The sequence below is a fragment of the Rhea pennata genome, chromosome 3, assembly GCF_028389875.1.
Source record: "Rhea pennata isolate bPtePen1 chromosome 3, bPtePen1.pri, whole genome shotgun sequence".
In the NCBI taxonomy this organism is placed as follows: Eukaryota; Metazoa; Chordata; class Aves; order Rheiformes; family Rheidae; genus Rhea; species Rhea pennata.
Window position 1 is genome coordinate 81,089,597 of NC_084665.1, and position 9,389 is coordinate 81,098,985.

The following is a 9,389-nucleotide window of genomic DNA, read 5'->3' on the forward strand; positions in this document are numbered from 1 at the left end:
AAACTGAGATCTCAAAAATCTTAATTTAAATGATGAAATATCCTATTTATAATCCTCATACAATAACTGCCAGTGCTCCAGGCACTATCTAAAGTATGTTTTTTCATATTGGTTTTCTTTCCCTTACCTTGCCTTGCCTTCCCTTCCCTTCCTATCCCATCCCTTCCATTCCCAGTAAATTGCAGCAGGATGAGATTTTCACATTATTCAAGCTGGATCTTGTGATATCTTGTGTATCTCAGACTTTCAATCAATGCTGTAGCATTTCCTAATGATAAATATAAATGCTGATCAGCACATTGAGAAATACTCAGTGCTCTGTAGAGATAACATTCTTTTAGGGTTTTTTTCTGTATAGTAAATACAATAGACTATATAGTAAAATGTAACATATTAAATCATGTTTCTTTTTCTGTGTAATGTTTTGTGTCTAATGCAAATAAAAAACAAAAATAGAGTATTAACCCTGTAGATTCCACCTTCCCTCTCTAAAACATCTGCTTATAATTTCTACATTCCTCTAGGACTGAGCTAGTACATACATCTCTGAGTTAGCTTCAGATTAACTAGAGATGCATCTACTCTGCAACTGAGTATTGCATGGACACCCTTGCTCAGACGCCTGGCAGATACCCTAGCATGCTCAGAGCTCTGTGATTTAGCTAGTCGAAGGTTAGCTTGGCTATCTCTCTAACAGGCTTCTGCCAATGTGTGTTAATTCAGAAAGGTATCCACTACGTAGCACAGAAATATAAAAGAATTGAGCACCATTTTTCTGTTTACTCCACTTTGGTTTCTGTGTTCAGGCCATCACTCTTGTATTTGAGCATGTCGTCCATGCTTGGATGCTCTAGACATAATTTTCTGCATAAGTAATTAATACAATTAATTACATAAGCAGAATATGCATATTAATTAGTGTAATTTTAGTAGCATTTCATTCATCGCTTGTGTGCACTAATACCTATGTGCAATAATCTTTTGGCATTCTGGCAGACAGTCTATATTAATGAGTAGGGTGACTTCACCAAATTTCCATTCTTCTAAAATACAGTTTAACTGTCATTTCCACAAATATGCCTGGCCAGCTTAAGTTCTGACAGCAATCCCATGTGCCCTACATTGTAGCCTATCTAGCTGCAATTGGATTATGGTTTTTGTTACTCTTTTGGCTAGATGCGTTAGGCAAAACATATGCCTTGAACTGTAAAGATAATGCCAGAGAAGACTTAAAAATATTTTTTATATATATATATATATGTATGTACACATATATCCTCAAATATTATGAATTAGTGCAGGCAAACTTTGCTGAAAACAGACAGATTATAAAAGATTATAAATTGAGATACTTATTCCAAGTCATTAAGCAACTAGGAAAGTTAACTCAATTGAAAGACAATATCCTTAATAAAGAGGAGGAAGATAAAAGAATATGTCAAAGAAGATGACACTTTCCAGAAAGAATAAGCTATTTCTGAAGTCCCCAAACTGAATTTAGATTGTTATTCATTTTCTTATCCAAGCTTGAATATGTGTGTCTTGTATGAGAGTATATATATTCTGAGCTCCATCCTCCCTTACTTTATTGAGTTTTCCATCCCAGTGTACTGGTATATTCTTGTACTGGTAATAGAGCGAAAAAGTGCCTTATGGTCTGAAACAGAATAATTCAGTGAGAACAGTAAAAGTGCATCCTGTTTGGGGAAAGGAAGCCCCCAAATCATGAAGTAGCGATACTTGCAAATCTGACATATTCTGCTTCGTTTGCAACCTCATGCTGATTTCCACAGTATAGAAATACGTTTTTGTAAGCACCATGGAGCTCATTAACTCAGTTTTTGTTTATTTGCTGGTTGCGTTACTGTGTAGGTCCTGGTACCACGTGTGGGCAGGATCTGGCAGAGCATCTGGAAGTGAAGAGGATGAAGGAGGGATGGTTTTGGGGAAAGCTTCAAAAGCCAGGTGCTCTCCAGTGTTAGGGAAGCCCCAGATCAGTATTTTGGAGGGAAAAACAGCTGCCCTGACGCTGCAGCGCACAGCCAGGGCACAAGCTCTTCAGCACTTCTATCTTTTTTGATCTGTGCCTGAATGAATGAAGGAAGCACAAGAAAATTCATGTATCTCTAAGCTGCTCACTGAATGCTTAGCTGGAGGCTTCTTAGCAGTACAGAAAAAAAAAAAGGATTGTGCAGAAAGCATCTGAGTAGCTCTCACCATAGCTCTTTCCTTGTATAGAGCTGCATCTAAACTCCCCTGAGCTCAGGGGAGAGCTTTACTTTTCCAAAATGGGTTTGGAGAAGGCCCACTCAGATTAAATTCAGTGAGCTGGACATGTGAAAAAAAAGTAGATTTGGATAAGAAAGGGGCATATTAATAGGTGAAAGAAATTCAGTTCTCTTCGCTGTGTTTTTTAATATAACATTTTCCCCATATGTAAATGTTGCATTTTGAAGAAAAAGACTACTATCAAATTAAATCAGCTTTGGCTCAAGTGCTCTTTGCCTTTTCTTTATCACCCAAAACATCTAGAAACTTTTGAAATCTTAAAAATCTGCTTCTGTAACTTATTGATTTTGTTTTACCATACCATATGTACAAGACATCTCTGTGTATTTTTACTAAACTTTCACTGGAATCAAATATTTTAGTGGTGTGTACACAAAGGATGGATCCTTTATGGATGGTTGTGCTTCATAATGCAATAATTTTATTTTGGTCTTCCCTTTAACATCATTCAATTTGAGCTAAACTCTGCACTCTGCAGCACTCCATCTAATAAACAAACGTGGTAGATTCCTGCTTAACTTCTACCTTTCCTTGTTTCTTGTCATTGTAAATTGGTTGCTACATGTCATGGAAGATGAAACATATTAAACTAATCCTCTAGTGCTTCTATTCTTCAATGTTGAATTACTAGATTAAACTAACCTGGGTACTGATGCTTAAATAAATTGGTGTACAAACCAACATCATTAATTATTTCCACGAATATGAACTCCAGTGGTGCCAAGAAAAGGATGGCAGTCAACATTTTCTATTTGTCTTGTGCTAAGAAGCCAAAAAGGAATGCCTAAACTCAGGATTTACTTATTTAAATTCAGTACAAAAGCATTTTCCCTGTTCATAGCTGCTTTCATTAAATCAATCCTAATCTTTCAGCAATGGTATGAATGCTATTATGCAAATAAGCAACTGCCTTTTAGGCTTGCAAAAATGACGGCGCCTACACAAAGATTGCTGAGGCTATTTCATAGTGGCAGTTATTGAACTTCATAAATCCTGATTTGTAAGTGTTATATTTAGTGATTATGATTTTTTCTCTGAGGTTGGCCACTTTTAAAGCCATAGCTCGAAGCTGAGAACTAATGAAATGTTTAATATTCTGGAATAATTCACCTCCGTGCATCAGAACGTTGTAAAAAGGTTCCCATCTGAGGATGCCTGTAGCTGGCATGGTAGGTACACTAATATTAGTATTTAATGACTGTGCACTGATAAGCTAAAACGAGATGAATAGAATGTCTTCCATCTCATTCCACTTAAGGTGAGATGAATTTTCATCTATGTCACAGCCACTTGCAGCTGTTCAGATACCCTCTAAAAATGCTGAAAGGAGTACTCTATCAATCCACAACTGAATGAATGACCATAAGAATGAGTCTGTTGTCTTACTGTCTTTGGATTGCTTTAATAAAAGCATTTGTATTCCAGGAAGGAGGCAAGAATATAATTAATCATTGACACAACTGAATAGGCACATTGTCTAAGTGATTCATTAGGAAGCAATTTCAAGAATATTTATTTTGATGATATACATTTTATAATTCATTAGCAACATAATAAAGTGAACACTCAAAAGAACCATTTACTATTTTTATACCTTTGAATTAAATATAACGGCATCCTTGCTAGCTGTGGCTCTCTTTGCAAAGCTGTGTGTCTGTAGCAAAACGCAAGAACTGTGATCATGACGGATATAGTTAGTAATACTGGGAACTTGTATTTACAAGAATAAAGTCCTTTTTCTATTCATAAACACCATCTAGACCCAAATTTTAATAAGCATAATGAATGCCAACCCCACAGTTTATTATCTCTGATAACAATCTCAGCAGATAGGTCTAGACCTAAACTAATGCAGCTAAATGTAAGTACAGGCATTTGCAATGATTTTTGGCTAACCCTCACAGAGCAGGTGAGCTTCAGTATGTGCGGCAGATGGTCAGACTGTGGGAACTGCAACCCAGCATTCCTGACACTGCCACGCCAGTGCTCTGCAGCTAAGTGGAGCAAGCCATACTACAGGGACTTCACGTGCTATATGATGTTTCCCTCCTTCAATGCTCCAGTGTAAGAAATTTCATTTGGAAAGGGTGCTTTTTTTGGCAAATTCCGAGTTGTATGTTTTAATTTCCAGAAGGTTTTTTAGGGCAAATCTGCCTGTTAGAGAAGCTTAACTTGGTTCTGTTCACTGCCAGTATTTGATGACATAGGATATCTACTGTTTCTAACTGGGATTAATATAACACTTTTTTGTGGATACCTCTTCCTAACGCTGAGAAAGAGAGCTACAGCAGATGGAGCAGGAGTTAAATAATACTGTATGAGTGTTAACTAAAACTGATGTAGCTCTCAGTTAGTCCAAATTTGTTTTAAGAAAAAGATGGACTTCCTTAGCCAATCAAAATTCTTGTATTGGCCAGTACACTGGCCATCTGAATCCTTCTAAGCAAACATAATAATTTATTTAGAAGACCTTTATCTATTCTTAATGACAATGCTTGTGAAAATAGCTAGACTGGTAAGGACTGAGACAGGAGGCTTCTGGGAAGAGATGAAGAGAGAGCTGGAAGAAGGTGACAAAGTAAAATGAGCAGTGAGAGTACGAAGTTAAAAATAAGGTCTGTGTATCTAAAAACAATTGAAAACATTATGTAACTACAAAGATATCTGAAATGAAAGCTTAGGCTGGAAATTAAAGGTTTCCTTCCTTTTTCTGACAACATTTAGTAGGAGGTTGATGACAACTCAGAACTTCAGCAAGAAAGAGCGTTAGTCTGAAATCAGCAGAGAACATCTCTGTGCCTGAAGAGCCTTTAAACATATGTTATGGACAGCATCTGCTTTATTTGTCTGACTACAACAAAATATTTTAATTCTCACCCTGGATGTCTTTTGCAGTTACCTAACGCTTTGAAGAGCTTTTAGTTTTACTCTTTTTTTTTTTTTAATTCTCACTCCTGAGAAGACACCCTACTTCAGGGGTGGATTGTGAAGTATGGCTCTATGGGGATATAAACTTCAACTTAATGCATCTCCTGCTCTTGCAGAGCTGCAGTTCAGCTGCAGCCCTGCCTGGTGAGGGCCACCAACTTTTTATGTGACAGCGTGGTGGTTAAAGCACTCACCCAAGAAAATAGAGGTCTGCACCAATTCAAATCTATGTCTCCTTTTTGCCATATGAGCACTTACTGAGCTTTATTTTACAGTTTCTGAGTACCTGGAGGTACTCATAATCCAACCCTGTGGTTGGATTATGAGTATCTCCAGGACTGGAGATACTTCTCCAATGGATTCGTAACGTAATCTCATGGATTATGTCTGAGAAAGACAGTAACTCCATGGTGTAGCAGTTACAATGCTCTCGTCTCTGGAAGCGGAAAGTCCACCTTTAGTGCTAACTCCTCGAATTATTTCTGTACCAGTTATTAAACTATATTTAGATGCAATGTGGAAACAATCTTGAGAACAAGACTGAAAACACAGGTCTTTCCCTCCCACATGAGTATCCCAAGCACTGGACTTTAAACCCACCTGTTCCATGCACCCTTCTTCTCGGCCCAAAGAAATCTCCAGCCTTTCTCTGGCTTCTAGATTTGACAACAGCTGAACTTTGTGCCAGGCTCAGCCTTCTGCACACGGGTGATGTTGGCATTACATGCACCCACTGTCCACCCCCCAGACTCCCCATAGTCAAGTGCACTGGTTGAGCTCAGTGACCACTGCAGGAGCACCTGGAGCAGAGCAAGTCTGGCCACATGCAGACATCAAAGAGGGGATCCTGCCACATGCCCAAAGCCAAAATATTAACAAGGGAATTTAAACATCTCTATGAGCAGCAGTCACAACTTCGGAATCACCTATCTTTGTTATAGTGAAATCCCACATTAGGAATTTCCTCGGGCTTTTCTAGATGCTGGTGTCTGAAATGAGTTCAGGTGAGGAAGAGCCAGGCTGAGGAAGGAATCTCCTTCTCTGCAGTCGGCTGCCTCCACATGGGAAGTCCCTTGGTCAGGAAACAATATCTGGATGCTCCTATTCATGACAGCCTGGAAGGAGAAGCATCTAACAATTACTACCTGAAGAGCAGCTGAGGATATTCGATTCCAGTTCTACTACCTGAAAGCCTTTAAAAGAAAAAAAAAAAAAAAAAAGATAAGAAGTTGAAAGAACTATTTAACATGTTATTTGACTGATGCATAAAGAAACTCTTGCTTAAATTAGAACTGCTTTATCTGTACCCAGCAGGGAATGCTGTTAATTGAACAGCATTGTAAAAAGGTTCCCCAATTTGAATTTTGTTTGGCTCTGCAGACTGCCTATGATATGAACTAGAGGGTTATATTGCATTGTGACATGTCTTGGTTCATGTCATGCTTGCAGAAGGTACTCATAAAAGCTAGCTTACTACCCACACGCAATTCTGATTCTCTTTACTTGAGCATAATCCACAAATAAAGGGGAGAGGAGGTCTATAAGAGACCTCTGCTATAAAAGTCCACTAAAGCCTTTTCAAAGAGCATACAGTTTAATTCTCATTCAAAAATGCCTAATAATTCCTACATAATGCCCTCTTGTGACTACCTGGAAGTACAGTATTACATCCACAGAGAAAAAGTGCATTGCTTCTTAAAGAGATAATTCATCATGCTACCTGCTACCATATCCTCCTCCTTCATAAGTTATTTTTATTGACCAAGGACAATTCAGAGAAGGGAAAAATGCAGTCAAGATTTATTAAACATTAAAAGAGTATAAGAAAACATAAAAGAAGTCTTCCCCCCCCCCCAAACATAGTTATTGATAACTTCTACCTTCCAGAGTTCAGCATGATGTAAGAAACACCATCACTTTACTTCAGAGGAAAAAAAAATAAATTACCTAGGGACAACTGAGAGCAAAATTGCCTGATGCTATAAGCCCTCCTGAAGTAGGCAGTGGATAAAACCTGGGGAAATAGATGGGACTGTGCTGCAGATGGTGAAATCACATCCCAAGCCGCAGCCCAGTGGCTGAGGAGCCCCTCCCCAGGCACCTGCCAGCACCGGGGGCTCCTGCCACAGCTGCCCCGTTCGGCCCAGCTTGAACCCATCTCCCATTTTCTGCCACTCTTTTACAGCTGGCCTTTGCTGGCAGTTTGGCCAGTTGTGTTTGCACCCTCCACACAGCACGTTTGCCATAGCCAAGCCTCCTCCTTGACCCAGAGCCCCAACATCTCCAACAACTTTCTATCCCTGACATTGGAGTTCTGAGTTCTGTCACAGTCCCTTTTACAAGTTCACCTTTAAGCACGACCTTTATATCATGCCATACTGTTACAAAGAATAATACTGGTTATAATTTGGTTTTGCATTTATTATACCAATTGACCTTCTAAAAAAAGCATCATTTTATGTAAAAAAAAAAAAATGCGCAAGTGGTTTCAATTGTATCAAGAGTAGCCTCATCCCTCAAGCGGCTGATTTGAAGCCTGCTCGGCAGCGTTCATCTCTGTCGAGAATGTGACAGTTTAGCCATTTTATTACTGCTTACTTGGATCTCTCATCCTGGCCTGATTTTCAAAGATAAATGCCAACTGTTTTTAGGAACTTTGAGCACTCACAATGGGACTCCTCAAAGCCCATTTGACTTAAAAAACCTTGCCTAACTCATTCCCTGCTCTAAGCCTGTTCTGAGGCTTACTGAAAAGCATTTCAGACAGTGACTATTTTGCTACTGTATCAGTACTTCGTTTTGACCTTTTGTATTTTTATGTTATTCTTCAAGCTTATACTTCCGTAAACCGCAATGAACACTGAAGTAACATATTCATAATCCAGCCAGGCTAAATTTAGAAGGTCATACGCACTTTCAGTCTTAAAATGGTTAGAGAATACGTGATGTAGAGTTGACTCAATAAAAATAGAAATTATCAGAGGAGATCCACATTTCTGTGGAGAATCATGACTTGATTTTTGCTTGCAACTAAATACACTGCCAAAAGTATTTCACAGATACATCATCAAAATATACTAGACTTTCTTGCTTCTTCTGTGATAAAGATTATGAGGAACATATTTTAAATGGTCTAACACTGATGCATTACAATAATGTAATCTCAATAGATAAGTAGATAAAATAAAGTATTTAGAAATTCTTTTTTTATTATTATTAATTTGTCTGTCCTATTTGCTATCAGGCCAATGAAAAATAAATGTAATGAGTAAATTTATGCCTAAGGCAATTGGGGATGAATTCGAATAAGTGATCAGGTGCCTTCAGCTCCACACAAGCACAAAGAAGAGAAGGAGAAAACATGTGATTCAGCACTGCCCTAGGTTTACCAGTAAAGAAATCTCTCAAATGATACTGAAAAAATTCAGGAAGCTATACAATATCACAAACAAAGTGTACCTGCAGAGTTAAGTATTTCAAGAGATACTGTGAAACCTTTGAATGTTTAATTAACTATAAGAATAATATAAACTTGATTAATTTATAAAAAGATTTATCTCTTACAAAACTAATAAGTCCTGAAATCAGATAATGAAGTTTTGAAAACATGTAACTCAATGTAGCTTTGGGTAATACAACTCTGGGTATTTGTTTCCTCAAGTTTTAGGAGAAGTAATTATTCAGAAAGTTCATGTGTCTTCTCTGGTAAATCTGGAGCTAAAAATCTAAAAAAGGCAAAGAAATGGCTTGGGAGAAGAAGCCCAAAAGTTGTTAATAAAGACCCTAATCCTTGTATTTAGCATATGATAGGTTGCTCTGGACCTTCACCTCCAAGGAGGGCCATGCTGGACAGCACAGCAGGGTTTCTGGGCTCACTTTTAAAAAGACACCTATGGCTCTTATTCTAGGGCTGAGTTATTGAGCTTCTGCCATACCAGGAGCTCTGCTTTCGCTATGTGGTGATTTTTGTATATTAGTAACTTGTAATTGTAAATTTGTCTTGTTTAATCAGTAACTTGTATTTCCACAAGACACAAAGTGATCACCAGAACAAATTTACTGCTAGCACATTAAAAAGGGTTCTGCATTGACACTGTACCAACACTTTTAACTATATTCCCAGTGAAGCACTTGTTTGTTCTGAAATTAAATAACTGAAGATTGTATATAAA